This window comes from Podarcis filfolensis, assembly GCF_964270895.1.
Source record: "Podarcis filfolensis genome assembly, chromosome: 11".
Lineage (NCBI taxonomy): Eukaryota > Metazoa > Chordata > Lepidosauria > Squamata > Lacertidae > Podarcis > Podarcis filfolensis.
Window position 1 is genome coordinate 56,724,617 of NC_139613.1, and position 23,170 is coordinate 56,747,786.

General features: G+C 42.3%; 1 long non-coding RNA gene across 1 annotated transcript in view; it reads left to right on the plus strand.

Annotated features, from left to right (window-relative positions):
* The first annotated feature begins 1,118 nt into the window (after positions 1-1,118).
* The window catches only part of LOC310745095, a 28,295-nt gene continuing 6,243 nt past the window's right edge, over positions 1,119-23,170 (plus strand). The window contains exons 1-2 of the long non-coding RNA XR_014539929.1: positions 1,119-1,220; positions 21,947-22,096. This is a non-coding gene — a long non-coding RNA (uncharacterized lncRNA). The remainder of the gene's footprint in view (positions 1,221-21,946; positions 22,097-23,170) is intronic.

The following is a 23,170-nucleotide window of genomic DNA, read 5'->3' on the forward strand; positions in this document are numbered from 1 at the left end:
TGTTGCCCTTTCTGGAGGCCAGTTAGGGAAACAGTGACTGAAATAATGACAGACCGCAGAATCTGAGAAATGTACTCGATACGGCAATTAGACACCCTCCTTTCGCAGAAGTCGAGAAAGGGGAAGAGATCTTGAATTGTGAATGAGTTTGGAAATATTGTTGACACTGCAGGGAAATCATAAAACTGATTATTAATGACACTTAGCATTTATACGGCACTTTTCATGTTCAAAGCACTTCAGAGTAATTAACTAATTACTGCAATCTCCTCCTCCAAACTTAGCACTGTGTTCCTGCCATTAGCCCCACTGGCCTTCGTTTAATTTTAATCCTCTTGATTTCCTCTCTGTTTCTCCCCCCGCCCCCTTTTGCATCCCTTGCTTTTATTTATGGACTTCATGTTCTTCGTCTGCCTCCCCGCAAGAATCTCCATTCTAAAAATACATCTATTAGAAGAGTGCAAGTCATAAACCTAGTTTAGAATATAACATTTAATTTACTGCATTTGCCTGTGCATCAGATTCTAGCAAATTAACCGTAAATTTCTATGTAGCGATTTACAGTTGGTGCTGGCGTTAACACTGCCGATTTATTGAGAGTTTACTGTGTATAAATATTCATGGTAAATAAACAAATGCATTATACAGATAATGCTAGCTTTAGCGCTGTTAGAAACAACTCCAAAATTTGTAATTGGGGGAGTATGCAGTCAAGTATTAATAAACCGTTATCATAAAGTTTACTGCTTGCATCATAAATGGAGGTTTTTTTTAATTGAGATCACTGAATAAGAATAGAATTAACCCAATTCAGGATGGGAAGGCCAGATATTGGGGCTAGACACGAGTAGGCCTGATGGCTGGACAATCAGCAACTATCTGCCTGCAACAGGGGGAACTAGATAGAGTTATTTATTTTACTTATTTAAATATTTAGAAACTGCATATTCATAAAAAATAAAACAAGGTAATATATCATCTCAACAAAAGCATTGGTAAAGATTTTTTTAAAAAATCACATTCCAAAGTCTGTCTGAAAAGTGCACTTTTAAAAAGACATCTAAAAGAAAGCAGGGATGACTCCTGCCAGACTTCAATTGGCAAGGAGTTCCACAGGGCAGGACCTGTTGCACTAACGGCTTGGCCCCTGGTGGGGGCAGACTGAGCCTTAGGGGCCAATCAAAAGATCACAGCGATTGAGGTGCAGCATAAGGAATCAGGTATGTTCGGCCCAAGTTGTCTGGGGCTTTTTGAATTAACACAAGAACTTTGAACCTGTCCCAGGAGCATAGATATAAGAAAAGATATTCTGAAGTTTATTAAGGGTTGCTGGAAATTGTAACTCTGTGAGGTGTAAACTACAGTGCTCAAAATTATTTGAGGGAAAGAAAGAGCTTCAAATGTGCTTTAACGGCCCAGTTGTGTGCACAGTCTTAATAACTAGGGATGGCTTAAAAACATTTGCACAACATCTCTCTCTTTAGCATTGTGGACATGAAATGGAGGTTTTCTTGTATTGCATCCTCATGCTAGTGGCCAGTTGGTCAGTTCAAGTCAGGAATGGTGCTCTGTCATTGAGTGACAGCCTTTCCCTGTCGGCAAGGCGTGCTCGGCCAGCATCCATTGGACCTAAAGGGCTCACTGAACACTGCAAAGGGCAGCCAAAAGCCTACATAAAAATCCATAAAAAGGTGCAATCCTTAAAAATAACAGCACAACAACTCATAACAAATCACTAAAGAGAAATTACTAATTGTAGCAGCAACTCATATATTTGTTTAATGAAAAGCCTCCCAGAAAATTGTAATGAGGCCAAATGCACCGTAGGAGGGAGTGAGTTCAATATGTGAGGAGCTACCACAGAAAGGAGGCTTTTCTTAACGGTTTTTAAAGCAGGGGCTGGTCAATATGGAATAAGGCATTCTTACAAATCTTACGGCTCTTGGTCTCTAAGAGTCTTGGAGATCTTTGGGTTCCTGCAGATACAGTGGTACCTCGGGTTACAGATGCTTCAGGTTACAGACTCTGCTAACCCAGAAATAGTACCTCGGGTTAAGAACTTTGCTTCAGGATGAGAACAGAAATTGCACGGCGGCGGCAGCGGGAGGCCCCATTAGCTAAAGTGGTACCTCAGGTTAAGAACAGTTTCAGGTTAAGAATGGACCTCCAGAACGAATTAAGGTCATAACCAGAGATACCACTGTACTAGAATGCACCCTGGCAAAGTTTCACTCAGACAGGAAAACAAAGAACCCAATGCCTTGAATTGTCCGTTTTGCCTCTTGGCAGGATTGTTTGGAAACTTTCAAAAGATGTGATTTATGCTTCTAGTTTATTCTTAGAAGAAACAGTGTGGAAATGGAAGTGTTGGTGGCTGCATACCAAGGCGACCTAACTCAGCATAACACTTCAGAAACAAATTATGTAGGATCATTGCAAATAATTAAGCAGTGTCATTCTTGATTATCTTGGTAATGAAGAGGCAAGCCAAGTGCTACTTATTACACCTCCAGGGCCTGGCAATGCTGCCTTGTGTTTAAGCCCTAATTGATTTTTGATTGTCCTACCTGAAGAAAATATCTCATTTTCTTAGATCGGATCCTTCTAGCTATTTGTAATTATGATCCTGATCCCAGGGAGACTCGTTCTTTCTCAGATAACAGCAGAGGAATTATTGGAGTGAGTAATACATGTTGCGCATCTTAAACCTGGCAGAGGAGAAGGATGTTGTGAGAATTTCAGATGTGTGATCAGAAGTTCACTGGAAGTTGTCTCTCTGGTGTAAAGTTGTTAGAATGCCTAAGAGGGCCGCAGCACAGGTAATGGGTTATTTTGAATTCCAAAAACCTAAATATATGTTATGTTGAAGACCTGTGAGTGAATCTCGTGGTGTGCTTAGCCCTTTCCCTTCAGCGGTATTTCCTCCTATCTGACGATGCAGTTTAGATCAGGGAAGTGGCACAGGGGGAAAGGGGTTAAACGCCCCATTCTCCAGGGCCTCATTTTTGAAGCCCCCTGAAATGTTTGGAATGCCACTGGTTTTTCTAATGGTTCCATCTTACCAGAGTCTGATGTAGTTCCAGTCCAGGTTTTACTTCAGATTTTCTCTTTCTGCACAAGATTACAGGAGGCAGAGGGCCTTCTCGGTAGTGGAACGTCCTCTCACAGGACAACTACCAGACTTTTAGAGGACATCTGAAGGCAGCCCTGTTTAGGGAAGCTTTTAATATCTGAAGGACTATTGTATTTTAATATTTTGTTGGAAACCACCCAGAGTGGCTGGGGAAACCAAGCCAGATGGGTGGGATATAAATAATATATTATTATTGTTATTGTTATTATTGTTATTATTATTTGTATTGGTACTACAAGTTTTAAAAATAAAAGCACACTACTCTGGGTTGTTTGTATGTCTGCATTTCCTTGGGCACATGAAGACTCTTCATCCCACCGTGATGTATGCTTCCATCTTTCAAGTAAAAATTAAATCACTGGGAGATTCAGTCATGGATCTCCTGTGTAATGTGTAGCTTGGGCTGGAGATAAAATGAGATGAAATGTTTATTCTGTGGCCTTATCTATGGTATAAAACCATACGTAACCATTATGTAACAGCAGAAGACCACTCTCTTGAAAGTTAATATTGAGAACTGTCATTTGTTGAGAGTGCTGAGTATTTATTTCCCCTTATAATAATAATAATTTACTATTTGTACCCCGCCCATCTGGCTGGGTTTCCCCAGCCACTCTGGGCGGCTTCCAACAAAGATTTAAAATACATCAAAATACATTAAAAACTTCCCTAAGCAGGGCTGCCTTCAGATGTCTTCTAAATGTCAGGTAGTTGTTTATCTCTTTGACATCTGGTGGGAGGGCGTTCCACAGGGCGGGCGCCACTACCGAGAAGGCCCTCTGCCTGGTTCCCTTAGACATTATTGGCCCCTGTGTTCTTTCAGAAAATGCAATGCCTATCAAGCCAGTTTAAGCCTTTGCTATAGATGGGGCCTATAGAATTTGAAGTGGAATGCAAGTGCTGTTTTCTGCTACAAGTACACCAACGGTATTGTGTGAACTGATTTGCATGTGTGGGGAGAGGTCCTATGTACATGTGCATGTGTGGGATGCTGTGGTTTTGTTTCCTCAGATGCACAACTTAAATAGTTCCAGAGCAAGAAGCAGTGCTCTGGAGAAGCAAATGGTTCCAAGTCCCCAGCTGACCTGCTTTGCCCTCCTGCCATCTTTGTATCTGTTGAACATAGTTAAAACATTTGCAAATGACAGTCTTAAGAGCATGACTAGATGTTGTTATACCCTTTGGAAACCAAAAAGTGCCTGCCCTCTTGAATCTCTCTTGGCTAGTAAAAAGAATTCTGGCTTCACAGCTCCAGTGTCAGTGATGTAAAGCCATAATCAGCCGAAACGTGGTACGTTTTGAGCAATATATATTGCACTGCAGGGTTCATGGGTAATAATCTCTAAATGCTCTCTAGCAAAAGATAGTTTCCTGAATAAATGAGGCACAACTGGGCATTGTTCCAATGAAAACGTTGGCTAGATGCTGCTGCTCTGGCTAAAGACATTGTGAATGGAATAGCTTCAGGCCACTGCTGCAGAAAAGAACGGCATTCCCCATCCAAAGGGAAAAGAGAATTGTAAAAGTGTGAAGTTGCTCATAAATTTGAAGATTGGGAGGGGTGGTGGAACCCAAGAGCTGTATTTTGTGGCATGAAGTTGCTAATCAAGCAGGAATGCTGGAAGCAGTTGTGTACATCTCAGAACCGTTCCTAAATTTGGGCTGGTAGTCATTTTCAGGTATTAAATATAAAATGTAACAGACACAAAAAAGAGCTTTTCAATTCCTGTTTGGCAGTGGAACAGAAGAAGCATTTGTAGAAGACATTAGAAAAGGCATAGCCCAATGCAATAGGCCACAGAGCTGTGGGTCTGAAAAAGTATGCATGTTATATAGGTTATGTTTGGGATGAGTGGCACCTCATAAATTGTCTCTCATGCATCATATTTCACCGTATGAATGAAACTGCCTGATCCAAACTCAGTTAATTTGTCCACAAAACCTGGTGTTGTTCACCCTGACTGGCAGTGGGTCTCCAAGGAGACAAGCAGATGGCTTTCCCAGCCCTCCCAGCTTCTTCTCCTTCCTCCACTTTCAACTGCGGCTGCCCAAACATGCCAGATCCTGATAGAACGGGGTGTGTTTGTGTGTGGCATGATAGCAGCTTCCTTTACTCTCATAATGTAAAAATTCAGAGTGCTGACAAAGCCCACACGATCCCTTGAAAAGTCTATATGAACATGTCCTTAGGAAGAAATAGAGATGGAGAAGACATGCCAATTTAAGGTGATTTTTTTGCAAATGTAGCTCCATGCTGCTGACACTGCCATTAATTCAGAAGAGATAGAAAGGGCTAAGTGATGAAAGACTCTTGGCTGGAAACATGAAGAAATTATGTTGAGGAACTCATGTAATAGCAGAAGGTAGTCACAGGTTTATGGTCTGTATTGATTAGCTAATAGCAAGGAAAGGCAAAGTTCATGATGTTGCAGAAAAGAGTTGGCTACCTGAACCAGAAAGAACTGTGTTCCACTGCCAATTTGCAAGTTCTTGAGAAGGATCAGTTTCTAGAACAGGCATAGGCAAACTTGGCGCTTCAGATGTTTTGGGACCACAACTCCCATCGTCCCTAGCTAACAGGACCAGTGGTCAGGGATGATGGGAGTTGTAGTCCCAAAACATCTGGAGGGCCGAGTTTGCCTATGCCTGTTCTAGAACAACTGAGCCTGTAAGAGGAAGGAAGGATTTATGTGTTGGCACCAGTTTATGAGATGTATTGATGGTCATGAATTTGGATGGCTTTAAAATGGGTTCAGATACATTAATGTATCTGAATACATTAATAAACCTACCAAAGGCTAGTAGCCATAATGGATACATACTACCTCAGGTGTCAGCACCTCTGAATGCCAGTTCTGAGGAGGACATTGCCTTCATGCCCTGCGTATGGTGGACTTCCCTTAGGCATCTCATTGGTCACTGTGAGAATAGGGTTAGGGTTAGAAGGACCTGTGGATACTTTTTATGCTCTTATGTGGCTCTGCAGCAAACAGAAAGTCTGTCTCAACTTCAGACCTTTCCATATGACAAAAAACATTGCAGGAACTCAGGGCCAAACTAGACATGTGTGAATACAATTGGTGCACGTGCCCTTTTCTTTTTCTTCCTTTTTGTTGTTATGTACATAGCAACCTGGGAACCCTGGGGTGTGGGGTAGGGAGGAGTAGTTTAACTTTTTCCCACCATGCCATGATCCTAACACATTCTGTATCTGGAGCTGTGACCTCTATTTCAAGCACCATGGTGGCCATTTCCATAACAAAAACAGGCAATTTCATTTGCATCCAGTGCAAGTAGTTCCAGTGACAACACTCAGTTCCAAAGTGATGGAAGAAAGGTCGTCCTTACTCCAGAGGGGACTGTCATGTTTCAGGGAATGGAAAAAGTGTGGGCTATTGTGGGGGAATACTTACAGGGGAATGCGTAGCCTTTCATGACACATATTTACGAATCATAGCTGTCAAGCGTCCCTTATTTGGCGGGACAGTCCCTTATCCCAGCGCCATGTCCTGCTGCTGTCCCTTATTGATGGATGTCCCTTAAATGTCCCTTAAATTATGTCCCTTAAATTTCAAAGGAAGCAGCTCCTCTCCCTCCCTCCCTGCCGGCCAGGGAGGAGGGAGGCTCCAACTGGGTTGCTTGGCTGCGTTGCTCACCCAATAAGAAGTCTAAGAATGACTGGGGGGTGGAGCTTGCATGCCTTGTGCTGATCAAATCAGCTGCGTTGCCTGGGGACTCGCCTTTGCTCAGCGCTTCCCAGCGGAGAGGTGAGAGTGGTTTTCCTTGAGGCTTTGTTTGGCTGCTGGCTGGGCTTTCTGTCTTTGGCTCGGAGGGGCTCAGAAGTTGAACATACCTGTGCCCGGAAAATCCCTTATTTTGGCTGCTGATCCCTTATTTTTGAGGCTGCTGGTCCCTTATTTTCAAATCTGTAAGTTGACAGCTATGTTACGAATGTGTGAGTGCACAAGGTCACTGGTGGTACTGATACAGGTGAATCAATTCCAGGGAGAAAGAAGAGGTCAAGGGCTGCCCAGGGACCACTTCTTCCAACAGGACCTGGCAGTAGCTCTGCAGGGGTAGGGGAAACTGATATCTCTACAAGAAGTGTGCATGCACACGAAAGCTCATACCAATAACAAACTTAGTTGGTCTCTAAGGTGCTACTGGAAGGATTTTTTCAATTTTGTTTCGTCTGCAACAAAAGTGATACTGCACATTTATTGCACAAAAGAGAGGTTGTCATATTACTACAAAATGGTGATATAACGATAGCTTTGGTGAATATATAAATAAACCCCAAGCATAGCCATTCTGGGATGCTATTTGACTCTGCTGTAAAGCAAGCTTGGAGTGGCTGCCAGCCTCTACCATGCTTCAAACACACATTCACTCTGCCCTGCCATGTGGACACTGATTATTATGATTATGATTATTTATTAATTTATATCCTGCCCATCTGGCTGGGTTTTCCCCGCCATTCTAGATGGCTCCCAACAGAATATCAAACAGAGTAATACTCCAAACATTAAAAACTCCCCTAAACAGGGCTGCCTGTTAGATGTCTTCTAAAAGTCAGGTACTGTAGTTGTTTATTTCCTTGACACCTGGTGGGAGGGCATTCCACAGGGCAGGCGCCTGCACCGAGAAGGCCCTCTGCCTGGTTCCCTGTAATTTCACTTCTTGCAGTGAGGGAACTGCCAGAAGGCCCTTGGAGCTGGACCTCAGAGAACGATGGGAGTGGAGACACTCCTTCAGGTATACTGGGCCGAGGCCATTTAGGGCTTTAATGGTCAGCATCAACACTTTGAACTGATATCTTGGTATATCTGACTTACGTGTAAATTAAACCCACATTTGAGTGTGATTTTTGTCCTGAAAGTAACCTGTGGATGCATTACCAGGAATAAAAAGCGTAGGACAAAACGGCGACTCCTGAAGGATTACCTGTTTACTCAAAATTCATCTGGATTTGTCTGCACAACATTTCAAGTGTGTGTGTGTGTGTTATGCAGTGTCCACTGTTTCTTGAATATTTGTTTGTGGGGAGAGAATACAATGTTGCATCAAGCAACTGCCATTGTATACTTCCCAGTGCAGCTCCACATAACTTTCTTTACCACCAAAAACTTTTTTTAAAAAAGCATTTTTATTGTGCATGAGTTCTAAATTCACCTTCATCACACAACCTGAATTTGCCACTATGCAATTGAAACCCACCCACAAATTAGCAATAGCCTTGATGCATCTTTGTCTTGTAATACAGTATAGGTAACTTCAGTTCAAGTCATTAAAGAAAGCTTTTTTAAAAAATGAAAAACAACTGGGATCCTATTTCCCTTTCAGCCAAGCCACCAGCATCCTGAAACACCAAATACAAAGTGCTGCCAATTTATCAAAGCCGTACCTGTCCTGAGAGGACTGCAATTTTATATTACATTTGGCCAGGGGGTTCATTTTGCAATTCTGCCTGTGCATATACATTTCTTTAGGTTTAAGAAACCCAATTCAAATGCTGCCTTGCCGGAGAATCTTTAATCTTGCTTAATATGTCAGCTATGCTAGCAGAAAACGAGACCACCCATGTTTGTATACTACAAGAGAAAACCAATCCTCTCTTCATTATTCAAACCATCAGTCCATAGACAAAAGGGAGAAACAAAGAAACAAATCACTACAGTGACACCCAGATCTTTCCTATTTTATCTTGACAGGATTTTGTTTCTGCTGTGTTGCTTCTCTCCCTCCCACCTCTGGCTATTGCCTCCTGTTTCTCTTTATGGTAATTGAAGCTGGACCCAAAAGCCCTCAGAGGCTTGTATCCTCTCTTCACATGAGTGACGCTTCAGTGATAAACTTGAACTTAAACTTACTGAGGTGTAACTGAGGGTTCATTTGATAGCTAGTGGTTTTCAGCAGCACTGCAGGGCTTTGGGGGCTCGACGTGCGTGAGATTGTTAATGTCCTGTGAGGGAAAACAATAACACATTTCATTAATGCGTTCATGTGTGAAGCATCCATTAGTGCACTCTAGGTATTAATGACGTTATGCTTTAAAATGACATGTGGGGCATGACAGGAATTGCAAGGTCTGATGAGAACAGATGACAAGATAGGCAAATATTTGAATGGCTTCATTTGCCTGCCGGTCAAAGGATGGGCGGAGGGGACGTGAGCAAGGGAAAACCTGGAAATGATTCCGTTCCATCTGTGTGCGGATTGGACTGAGTGGCAAGTCGGAGGGAAAAGAGTTAGCACTGATTCAGGAAAGGATTTACACAAATAGCTATAAAGCTTTTAATGTTTGTGTGTGTGTGCATATCTATCCATTTGTATGCTTGTATTTATGTATTTATTCCAGAAAGACAAAGAGATGGGTGATATCCAAGTAAGTCCTGCATTGCAGGGGATTAATTAACTTGAAATGAATACTATCTCTTTATTACAAGGGTTAGGCTGCAGTTCTGTGTACATTTTGAGAACAGTGGGATTACTCCTGAGCAGGCATCAATGACTGGTTCACTTTTGGTTGTTTTTAGTATGATGTAGAGAGTGGAAAGTGGAGAGCCTTCCCTGTTGGCACATTTAATTTAGGAGTCTGGAAAACTCAGTGTTTGGGTAACTGGTGAAAATGCTCTAAAAAACAGAAGGAAACAAATGCCAATTGTCAACATATTTCCTTGTATACATAAATTAAAAAGTACCAAAAGTGTGGCAAAGCAGAATTGCCTTGTTCTAACACCAACACACACACACACACACACGAACCTAGTTCAGGGGCCTGATCTGCTTCACCCGCAAGCATTTTTCTGTCTCTCCAAAGGTTCCCCAGTGGTGGGGGAAAAGGAAAGACACAACACTGGGAGGAGTGGAGTCTAGTGCTGTAATGAGCATGCAAACTGCTCCTTCCCTAGTCATGAGACTGATCATTTAATGAGCAGATAGGGCAATAACCCTTTTCCTCAGGTGATCTGCACCAATCAGCTGGGGAGGCAGTGCAACCGTATATGTGTGCACACCCTGTGCCTGTACAAGAGCGTGAGAGAGAAAGCAGGGGGTGACCACACCCACTTTTTGCCATACACACACCTGGCATGTTGGCTAAGGGCATTGGCAACCCTCAGGCCAAAAAAAGTTTAGCCACCCATGTTTTAGGCGGATTCTTGACCTTTGCAGTGCTGAGCGAGGTAGTAATTAGCCCATGACAGTCTAGCAGTGAAGCCAGAGAAATGCTCTTCAGCACCTGGGACAGCTCTTCAGAAGGACTGACCATTTGGAAACTGGATAAACTGTTGTGGGCACCATAGCTGTCAACTTTCCCCTTTTCTTGCGAGAAATCCTATTCAGAATAAGGGAATTTCCATTAAAAAAAGCTATGGTGGGCTTCATACACACTGAAATTATGCACACATGCAACTGCACTCACTTGTCCTCCTCCCACCCCAGTCCTCAATTATAGTGGTCATTCTATTTTTTAAAGCCTGATTTCATCATCCAGGGATTGAGACCCTGTAGGCACCAGGGAGGGCTCCTCCCAGTGCCTGTGTGCCCATAGGTGCTGCGCTGGCAACACATAGGCATTGTATCAGAGGGTGGCCAGACTATGGAACAGAAAACAAATTGGCCTCCGTTGGTTGCTGGACTCCAATTCCCATCAGCTCTAGCCAGCATAGTTAATGGTCCAGGGTGAAGGGAGCTGGAATTCTGCAGCCTTTCCATAAATCTTGATATAGGCCTGCCCAGCCAGTACTTCAGCTGACAGGGTCTTAAAGAGGCAACCTCTTGACTTGGAGCCTTGAACTTTGATGCTACCATGTGGCTCCTGCATGCCAAATCAAGCAGAGCCTAACAGGGGAAGGAAGGAGCCAAGCGTGTTTGTGCACTGAGATGAAAAGAGCGTGCAGACTCTGGGTTAGCCAGGTCCAGCTCATTTGACTCAGGGTCAAAGAGAGGCCTTCTGTTTCAGGAGCTGTGTAGGCTATTCCCCGTCCGACTGGTTTCAATGAGCTTGGAGGGTCTGGGAGTTCCCAGAGCAGCTTCTTCCTGAGCCGCATCACTACAGGCCGCCTGAGGCCAGGGGGTCATGGCACTAATACGCATGCAATAATGGAGATTATACCAATGGGGCTGGGGCTGTTCACAGGAAGAACCTAAAGCTGGGCAAATTATTTCAGTGGACAGGTTCACCAATAGGTCACTAGACAGCACTGAGACATTTGTCGATGGGAAGCTTGGGTTAATATCCTTCCCTCTCCAACCCTTGATTCTGACTCTTTTTGTTTTGCTTTGTCAGGCCTGTCTGTTTGGGTTTTCGTGATAAATTAGCAGATAAGCCTAGCTTGGAACATGGCTGGGTTCTTGCACAAGATTCGGGAAGAAAACGGATGTGACAGCTGCACAAGCCAGTCTTTGGATGACAGTACTGCACATCTCAATGCCATCAAGAATAATTTAACATGAATGATCTGACATGCTTGGCAGAGTCTCTGAGAAAGAAGGGAAGGGAGGGACAGTGGGGGAATGGAGAAGGCACAATGTTTTGCTAACTCTGATCAAAAAGGCCTTCTATGGCTACAATTTTTCGATTTAGCCCCAGAATAGAATTCTCTGCTTGGTTAACATCATGCGGCCCACATTAACAGACGGTGTGTGTAGCTGCTATTGACTAGGAAGAACAAAGGAAAATACCCCCCCCCCTTCAAGAGTTAGTCTTCAAGAGAATTAATCGCATACTTGAAATATTCAGAAGCCATCCACATTCAGGGCCGTACACTAATTCTCCCTTATTTTCCTTCCTACCAATCTTTATTCCAAAGCCAGGTTGAAGACATTTGTTACCCATATCAGACCTCACTCCTGCCCAGTTAATGATTTCAAACATTGTTCAGCTTTTTTTAAAAAAAACAAGCAAACCAACCAACCAACCAACCAAAAACAACCACCTTTGCTCAATAATGTTGCCTGCAGATTTTATATAAAATGGCTTTAAATGGAAATAAGCAATACATTATTGAAACTTACAAGCCCTCAAATGTCAAAGTAATCATTAATGGCATTGTTGTTCTTATTTTATCTGTAAGGTGCCTTGAGTCCCTGTCAGGGAAAAAGGCAGCATATAAATACGATAGCAATAGCAATAACACAATAATTTATTGTGATAACAAATACATATCAGAGGTTTTCCATTCATAACATTTTTCTACCAGAGTTAGAGGAAAATATGACTAGGGAAGAGGATTTTACTAAGATTTTGATATCCATAAATTTCCTTGTTGCTTTTCCTGGAAGGGGCTTGAGATTGCATGTAAACCCCTTCATTAGTATCCATTAGTACCTAATTAATTTAGAATTAATATCTGTTAATACCTACCTATTAAAGATTACCCACAACTGTAGTATGGCTGATAGAGCTAAGCTTTGTGATAAATTGTTTTCATATTAAGTCAGTGCTTTACTAGGTATTAGTTGCTATTATTATTACAAAACATAATATACCATTTTTAGATAACGAAGTGATAAAATATAGCCAAATAATGGGCATTATTCATTTTAAGAGTTGCTCTAGTGGAAGCCAGCACAATGAGTCCTGCTAGTGCAATGGGGATTTCTCTGCTCTCCTCTCCTGTGCCCCCCAAATCTACTCTGAGGGGACAGGAGAACCCCCCAAATAGCACACAGAAGTGGTGTAGGATTTTATATGTCATTGCAGGATGAGCACTTTCAGCCAATTCATGTCCTTCAATTTTTTTCAATTTATATTGAAATTTTATAATGTATGCTTTTACAACAAATAATAGTAACAACAATTGTGTATGGAAGTTCTGTGGAAAATTCTGTCATGCGCCTCTGCTTTGAGTTTTTTAAGGACATAGCAATACTCCTAATGCTAAAATAACTCACATTACATATGGTAACTATCGACTGAATTGTCTGCTCCTTTACAACATGTCTCAGAGGCTGTCCCAAGCAGAAATGCTTTAAAACAAAGCCTAGGTTACCACTTTTAAAAATGAATATAACTAAGCAGCAGAACATTCCTGGTGGTTACATGAAAAGAATGCTCAGATCTGTCTGGCCAACGTTGATGGTTCTTCTAACACAGCTAGTGGTGGAGGCTATTATGCAATGTTGATTTTAAATATAAACACTGAATATACAAGACGAAGCATAAAAACACCCTCTCCGTATGAATTATCCAGTGGCCATAGAATAGCACCTGAGATATTTTGACCTTTCCGAGTAGAAAATCACTGAGGGTAAATGGCAAGAAGCCAGAGGCAAACCATGACATTCATGTACAACATAGCTGACGACTCTTTCTTCACATTGCATACCTTGCAGTAGAGGAATGACATATATGTTATGGACCGATATCCCTGATTTGGTTTCAACCGAAATAATTCCTTAACAGTGTTGCTGTTAAATCAGCCAAATTAGCTGATAGGTTACGATACAAAGGATTGGGTCTAGGTGAAATGTTTGAAAATTGTTCCCTGTTTGGAATGTATTGCAAAAGTAGCTGATGGTATTGTTTCTTTTTTATTATTATTTGTTGGCTGTCCTATGAAAAAAATGATACATGGGGATTTGCACATGATGGACTATTGTGGATACCTAAGAAGGCATGAAAGATAAGATTTACTCATGTGTCTGATTAGTCAACCTTCTATTTGGCATCAGTATTTGAAATCCAATGATTTTTGATGTTGGAATCCAGTCTTGAATATTTGTAGAATTGTCAGTTATGTATAGAATATTTCCCTTGATTAATCTCTTAAATAAAAATTCCTATTACCATAACGCCAGTATATTCACCTTTCTGAGACAGTAATGGCAGAGTGAGATAATTTGCTATTTAATACACAAAGCTACTATTAATTAATTTATTTAATTTACACTTGGCATTTTATATTGCCCAGTAAACCATATATATTTTTTGCACAGTTTTGCATTGTCAGAAGGTACCATCATTTTAAATATTTTGTCTTCCATTCTTTGTTACAATAACATACCACAGTCAAATTAATACCACAGTCAAAATAATGCCAAAAAACAACAACAAGCACACTTCAAGCTGTTGGCCCTTTCAATTAAAATTGGCCTTCATCGGGCCCACCTGATTAATCAACTAAGAGTGAAATTCCATCCATGTCTACTCAGAAGCAAATCCCCTTTAATTCAACAGTGATTCCCTGATAAATTTGTGTAGGATTAGAGGCTAAAGTTTTAGATAATTAATCTACTGCTTAAAATGATTTAAGTTTGCAGCTCTAACTGACAGAAATTGATAGCTGACATGCAGTATGGCATTTTATAGCTGACATTGAATGGATTTAGTATTTGACAAGCATTATTGGAACTCTGACAATATTTAATAAGTGGGAGTTTAAGGCATTTGGTAATTTACACTTGACAACAATAAATAAACAGATATGAAACTGCCAACACATTTAAAGAACAACTATTTTTTAAAAAACCCACTATGATCAAATTCAAAGTTTGTAATGTAAAATCTCCATTTATGTATCTCTAGTTCGGACTTAGATTGTTATGCAGATTACAAGGAATAACAACAAATTAAAGTCAAAAGTAATAAAATTACGCTTTTTATTTCTCCCCTCTTAGTCAGTTCTGAAGTTCTCCTGTATTTTACCTCTTCACCAAGTTTTCCCTCTTCTGCACTAAAATTATCCTCAAGACCATCTTTAAAGCAAAAACCTTCTCTAAAGCATCCCAATATCACTTTGGCCTTTTACAGCTGCATGGCAAGCTGTCCCTGTCCTCTGACTGCATGCGCAACATCTCTCTGGAGATGAACAAAGGTTAATAATACCTTAACACTGCAACACAAACAATGGACAGTATACACACAACTTTCCGTGAACCTTCACCTTCATTGATATGCCTAGTCTTACCCTTGAACAGAAAACAAATATATAAAGGGGAATCCCTGGTGATGTTATTTTCTGTATTGAGAAACTTACCTTTTTAATTATAAAATAACCCCAACTTCTTTAAAAGAGAGGAATTAGCTAGGTTTAGCTAGGAAGATTGAGGTTAATTAACTATGGCAATTGGCCAATAAAGCTCTGACCTTAAATGAGTTAACAGTTGCTACTCTGCTGCCACTGCAATGCCCGACTCCTTGTATGTGTGATCGTAGACCAGGCATCCCTCCATAAACCTTTGTTCCCAGACTTGTATCTACCTTAGAGAAAGGCGCAGAACCCAGAGATCAGAGAAAGGTAGCTTGTTACCAAAACCATATGTGATTACCTCTTTCTTCATCACCAGCAAATCACAGCTCCTTAATAGGCGGAGTAAGCCCCTCTTTGCCCAGCCTTGTCAAAAACTTGAGAGATCCATGGCCAGGGTCCATTGGAACTGTATAACTAGTTCCCAAGGGATAATTGGACTTGTATTTTGCGAACACCAGCTCCAAGTTGGTAAGGGCAAACCCCTCTGGAAGAGAATTGAGAAAGCAGTTTTGAATATGACATAGCAGTTGGTGGGGTGGTGGAAAGTCGATAGCCCTGGTTAACTCCGGATTCCAGTGGGCCACCAGTGAATCAGCTGAAAGGCCATCAACATGGGATAAAACATCCCCTACCACTCTCTGGAAACCATTTGGATCCATTAAGTGGCGGGGGTGGACCATCCAAATCAGTCCCACCTCCCTGCGGAGGGGAAGGGTCGCGGAGAAGTCCAGTTGCACCAGGAAGTGATCTGACCATGGCACTTCTTTCGTTTCGCTTTTACTTAGTGTCAGATCACCCACGTCAATAGAGGTGAACACCAGGTCTAAGGCATGTCTGCAACTATGAGTTGGGCCAAATTTATTCAGGGATAGCCCCATGGAGGCCATGCTTTCCACAAACTGTTAAAATCCCTTAGGACAACCAAACTAGGTGTCTCCAGGAGAACATCTGCCATGACCTGAAGCAGCTCAGGCAGGGAATCCCTGGTGCAGTGGGGAGGTCGGTACACCAAAAGGAATCCTGTACTGCCCCTATTGCCCAACTTCCAGAACATGCACTTAGAAAACTGGGTCTTCCGCGGGGCCACTAGGGGGCGCATCGGAAGATGGCTGACAATAACATCTCTCCGACCCACACGAGGTAATTTGGAGGCTATGATGGGGGTAATTAGCCTCCCTAACCCCCCCAGGATGGTGGGGGGGACGGCCCTTGCCTGCTGTGCCCTATACCACCCCCAAATTTGTGGGGATGGGGGCACTAGGCACAAAGCCCTCCTGTGGGATTTCGGCACTCCTGGACGCCGTCCCTGATTCGCGCCACTAGCTGCAAGAACTTCAAAAGAAACAATTTGGATGAGGTGAATGCACATATTTCAAGGAAGAAGGGGGAGTAAAGACTGCTAACAGAAGAGATCTCTGATAAAACAAGACAAGAATAAAACATGAGAAGATACGCCAAGACACGGTACGGCAAATGACTGATGGGGGAGGGGAAAAAAACTTTCCTTTCTTTTCTTATGTGATTAAACAAGAATCCCCTCCCCTTATGAGTCAGAAATGTCGTTTTAAGGACTTAAGCTGTGGATTTAAGGCTGTGTGGAGATAAACGTTCGAACCAAAGCATGTTTTAAGAAGAGCGTGGAATGTATAAGAGCTTTGGAATGACGCAGTTAAAAATGCCGTCGCCATATTGGGAAGCTCTGTCGGAGGTCTTGAGTCTGGGAGGAGAAAGAGAGAAACAAAGCTGTTTATATATTTTGGATTAAACTCCTCAGTGGGACTTAAGAGCGACAGTTTTGCAAGATTATGATGGAAAGAGCGATGTTATCTATGAAGGAGATGATATATGGAAACCATCTTGATTTGAGGATTGGAAGAAGGGAAAATTCACACAGGATTATTATTACTATTGGTGTTTATCGGCTTAAGGAGACTATCAGAAGAGATCATAAAGAAAAAAAAAGAGAAATTATATGAACAAGATGTGATGTGGAAACAGCAAGATAAGATGGGATAGAATTATGAACTCTGTCTGGACTGATTTGGACTGATTTGGACATTAACACAGCAGCAAGAAGATGATCAGAATTCCCCTTCGGATCTTGAAATATGGGTCCCCCCAACAAAATTCAAAATTTGGCTTTGTAATTTGGAATTAATTTGGAATTGATTCAATTTCATGTGATTGGCCAGTTAATAAAAATTATTTTTTTAAAAAAAGAAAACTGGGTCTTCCCAATAGGACACCCAGTGTAAGCTAGTGACTTCCTAAAAATCACTGGAACACCCCCTCCCCGCCCACATGACCTGGGTTGCTGTGCATACGAGAAACCTGGTGGACAAGCAGTGGCAAGGACAGACCCATCTGCTTCATCCAACCAAGTCTCTGTCACACGTGCCAGGTCAAGTCCTCCATCCATGATCAAGTCGTGAATGGCAGTGGTCTTATGAGTCACGGACCTGGCATTGCACAGGAACACCTTCAGGTCATGTGGGTATCCCTTGTTGATTCCAGTATCCATCAGACCCGGAGGCAGGGATAGTCTTCAAACAATGATTAAACCTGCCTCCTTGGTAATGACATGGTCTGGTCATAGCATAACTCCTCTTCCTATCTGTAATCACTGAGATTGGGTGTCCCAGTGCATCCCCCCTGTGGAACCTGCCCCAGCCATTCTGTTGGCCCACTCCCAGGCAGCCCTGACCCTCTCCCCTTAAAAACCAAATACAAACTATATAAAGCAATAGAAACTAATTAAAAGCAAAACAAAAAGCAATTCAGTCATATTAAAAATTAAACTAATCCCCAGCCCCAACTAAATGTTAATCTCACTCCAACAGAGCAAAAACCAAACCATAAACCAAAATCTAAAACACCACAAATTAAAACTATTTTAAAACATTTAAAAGCAGTCACTGAAGCAGGGCAGGGTGAGCCTGGGCCCTGCCCCCCAGGCCAGATGGAAAAGGCCTCGCAGGAAGTGGCCTTCATCACTCACAGCCGGTAGGTTGTTAGACTAAGATCTGGGTGACCTGAGTTCTAGTTTCCATTCAGCAATGAATGTCCTTTGGGCAGTCAGTGTCTCTTAGCCTCACAGGGTTGTTGTGAGAATAAAATGGGGAGAAGAACCACCTTGAGCTCCTTGGAGAAAGGTAATAATGACCACTCCCCACATTAACTGGGCGGCAGCTTTTGTGTGGTCACGCGCAGCCCCCAGGGACTACAAAACTCCTGGTAAGTTAGCTGCCTCCCCCCCCCCCCGCGAGCTGGGTACCTGGACGTTCCCGCCTAGCCTTGACAATTAGCTAATCCCGGCTTGGGGGGGGCGTTGCCAAGGGTGTTGGCCAGGTAGAGTCAGGACTGCCCCACACTTATAATAGGGGGTGTAACTTACCTGTTAGTCCTCAGCCGGCCCCAGAACTTTCCCCATCCTGCCCTCCCTCAGTTCATGCCTCCTTTTGCAGTTTAACCTTCTTCTTTACAGCTATGCGGGCGCTGCTGCGGTCTTCGATGGATGCTATTGAGGGACCAGGAAGGAATTTTCTTGCATTGGCAGGTTTTGCCTTCCCCATAGCAAAACCTCACAACTTTGGCGGTTTTTAGGCCTTGGGCGGAATCCATTAGTCTATCTTCCTTCAAAGGGGGGGTGTGAAGCGGTGACCCACGCCCCCCCCCCCGTGGCAGCAATCCCAGGGTTTCCCGTTAAAGGAGTATTTTGAGGGGAGGCATTGGCCATATGCCAATGGGTTGTCAGTGCCCTCCCCTACGACGCGGCGAAATGGGGGGCAGGCTCTCTGCTTGAACAGACGTTCTCCAGAGCCAGCCCAATCCCCACACACTTTGGATAACCCTGATGTTCCCCAGATCCCCGGCTGGGGACTGGGAGGGATAAACGCCCAGTGCCTAAGCCAAGGTCTTCCTATATCTGAATGTTTAATAAAGTTGTGGCCAAATTTAATCTAATAATAATAATAATAATAATAATAATAATAATAATTTATTATTTATACCCCACCCATCTGGCTGGGTTTCCCCAGCCACTCTGGGTGGCTTCCAACAAAACATTAAATACAATAATCTATTAAACATTAAAAGCTTCCCTAAACAGGGCTGCCTTCAGATGTCTTCTAAAAGTCTGGTAGTTGTTTTTCTCTTTGACATCTGGTGGGAGGGCATTGCATAGGGCGGGTGCCACTATTGAGAAGGCCCTCTGCCTAGTTCCCTGTAACTTGGCTTCTCGCAGCGAGGGAACCGCCAGAAGGCCCTCGGCGCTGGACCTCAGCGTCTGAGCAGAACGATGGAGGTGGAGACGCTCCTTCAGGTATTCTGGACCGAGGCTGTTTAGGGCTTTAAATGTCAGCACCAACACTTTGACTTGTGCTTGGAAACATTGTCGGGTGTCATTATTCTGCCCGGGGGTTGCCTGGAGTTCGGGGGTGGGGGTCTCCGCTTGTCCACGCAAAATGTAATAAAGATGAATAAATAAATAGATCTTGCATCAGATATTCCACTTCCATACAGTAGACTGGATTGAGTAAGCATGTGTTTATCTCTTCCTTTCTGAAATGGATGTGACTTTAAATGGATGTGCCTGATGTGTCATATCTGCTGGGGGTGGGGGTGGACCTTGATATGAAAGCTGCACGCAGGGAAGAACACACCCCTTCCCTCAGTAGTTTGTTCCAATTACCTTGGGTATAAAATTTGTTCCTGCCAGCCATTTTGACTCCCCCACCCACTAGCTATAATTTCTAACTAAATGGATGGGTGAGTCCGTCCTCCCTGGCAGAGAGTCTGCTTGAGGAAATGGGATTAGGGAAACCATCTGAAATGTAAGTCAGAGATTGAGTACCACCAGCCCTTGAAAATAATGGCAAGTAGTTTAGATTTGATTAACCGTGCAAAGAGGAGCCAATGGGAGGTGTTCAATGGAAAGAGTGAAAGGGTCAGATCAGCAGCAAGAAAATAATTACTCGCTAATTGACAACACTCAATAATTGGTAATATGCCTACCAACATTAATATGAGTTAGCAAGGCACTGCTGCTTTTTTTTTTTAAAGAAAGTTCAGCTTTATATTCTGAATTCCCATTCAGTAATGGAATGATCGCCCCTGTGAATATTTTTCTTGATTCCTATTTAGAGAGAAGGCAGCAATCCAAGCACAGCAGCCTTGTCTACTGTGCCACGGCATTTTGTACTGACAAACATTCTAATAAATCAACTGAGGCATGGCATATTTCATTTGGATCCTAATTGCAGTTCTCTCTCATTATTGATATTAATGACCCAGTGGTTCTAACAGTTAAGTGACGAACTGAGCAGACAGTATGGTCCATAAGCTTAGCTGCCTTTTTTTCTTTCAAAGATTCAAATGTGAATTAGAATATGCATGCAAATTGGAGCCTAAAAGAAATGGTTGCCTTTCAGCACTATTGAGTTAGCTCATTTTATTGGAAATCAAAGTAACATTAACAAGGCAGTGTGTCTCAGCCACAGCGTTTAATAGTGCCTCATCTTCACCGACTGCACTAGGTGTCACTAAAGGAGCTATTAGCAGGCTCCATGGTGTAACAAGGAGAGCTTTTTTCTGTCTTCTTCTCAAATCTCTTCTATTTCCGTAATTAACAGTTTCCATTATTATTTTTTTAACTTAGTGGGAGAAAACCAAGTTGCTGCTTGAATGCAACCCTCTCTTGAATACACAAAAATAAATTTACTTGGGCTAGATTGAAATCCATTCCATCCCCACTGAAATATATTGCTACAGTTTTAATGAGCCCAGGCAATTCTGAATTTGAAACCTGCATTGCTTATATCAGGGGGGGGCAGCCTTAAAAAAAAAAGTTGAATTCTGCAGTACCTTGGAGGCTGAATACTGGGACTGGAATCAAAAGTAGGCAGGGCTGGAGTCAAAAGTGGGGTGTGTGTGTTAGACTCCCAAAATGGGTGGTGCTCAGACCAAAAGGGACCACCCCCTTCTCTCTCCTGGCTGTCACCCTTTTTTCTCTTTCTGGCACTCCCCTCCCTCTCCCTTCTGTGCCATCCCTCTTTCCCCTCTCCTTGCCAGCTGCATCTAATTAGGCCAAGGGCTGCATATGGCTCTACGGCTGAAGGTTGCTGACCCCTAGTCTATGTGATTAAGCAGAAAAATGGATGTGATGGCACTAGGCAATATCTTTATTTACACACAGCTTCATGCCTGCATTTTTACTTTTGCAGCTCTGCTTTTCTGTCTGTTCTCAGATTTAATATGAGTTGTTATGTGTTGCTACACATGACAACTGTTTTGCAATCTTTCTCTTCCTGCTTGAAAATGCAGACTTCCAGGAAGAATGTCCCATGGTTCTTCTGGTTAATTTGTGCCATGTCCAGCTGTTCTGCCAATGTCCTGAAATCCAGCATTTTCTGTTTTCTGCAACTAGTCCTTTAAAGGTGAACATGGTGTGTGACTGGGTGAGGCAGTATTGTGTACTGGTGGCACTAAATGTAAGATATATTTATTATAACAGGATCAGGTTACATCGCTTCTACTAATGCAACATCATATCCTAGGATAGATTCCTGTATTTTTTTAAAAAATAAAATCTTCTTTCACATATCCTAAAATGTGGAGTTAAAAACAAGATATAGTTCCTTTCTTGATCCATTGAGGTCATTTTGAATTTGAACACTTGAAAGATACTTTGTTCCTTTCCAATCCTGAAATCCAGTAAAATATTTGCCAAGCGTTTTTGCTGAAGGCACTGAAGTTCTGGTATACTCTCCCTGTGGAGATTCATCAGCCTTGCTCTTTACTATCTGTTAGAAATAAATGGAGAATGCTTTTATTTCCTCAGGCTCTTCATCAGGGCCAGCCCAAGAAGTTTTGCTTCCATTGATGAAGGCCAAGATGACACCCTCTCGACTCTGTGTTTCAGAGCCAACTCGACTGGTAGCTAAACCTTATTTCAGCACTGCTGACAGAACAGCATCTTCTGGGCAGCAGCGTAGCTTAATGGTGCAGGGGAGGCAGTAAAGCACACAGCTCTGTTCTCAAACAGCTCATAGTTGTTGCTCACCCCCAGGATCTCCCACGTGAGGCGACTGCCTCATTCTGTCTAATAGTAGGGCTGGTCCCCCTTTTAAAGATTTTTTTTTTTAAAAAAATTATTAACAATTTCAACATAACAAATTATCAAAGCAAATCATATTCATTATTCCCCCTTTTTCCCCCTCCCACCTCCCCAGCAAACCCTCCCCCTTCCCCCCAAGACTTTCCTCAGCTCCTCTCTCTGATTTCTCTCTCTTTTTTTTTAAAAAAATAATCTTTATTACTTTTAAGACTTACAAAAAAAAGAAAAAAAAGAGAAAAGGCAAGAGAAAAGAACAAAATAGAGCAGAAAAGAAAAAAAGAAGAAAAGAAGAAACAATACAATTCAATATATAAACAATACAAAACACAACCTTAACACACTAATCTAAACAAAACAAAACAACAACAATTTAAAAACATATACCCTACCATTTCATTACTCTATCTTTCATTCCCTTATTTCATCGACCTCCTCTCACCTCCCTTTTTGTATTCCACTTCTGTTACTTGTTTCAGCAATTCCTTTCCATCTTTCTCTATTTTTATCATTATGAATATCTTAACATATTTTAGCCTTATTTTCCATTAATACTAAAGTACTTATTTATACTTAACTCCTTATAACATTTCTGCTAAAACCATAAAGTTTCATTCCAACAATTTTCTAACACTCATTAATTTTACAATATTTCTATATATAAACTTTAAACTTTCCCAATCTTCATCCACCATCTCTTCTCCTGGTCTCGGATTCTGCCAGTCATTTCCGTCCATTCCATATAGTTCATTAACCTGGAGATCTTCTGTCTGAGGCTCTTAAATCTTTTCCAAGTCCCTTCTGCAGTTTTTCTTCATATTCTTTGATGCTGAAGATGCTGAAGAGCAGGTCTCGGGGGGCCCCCGACCCAACCATGCCCCCATTCCCTCTCGACAGGCCAGCCAACTCTCCACAGCTAGAACCAAGGTCCATACAATATCTCAAATCATA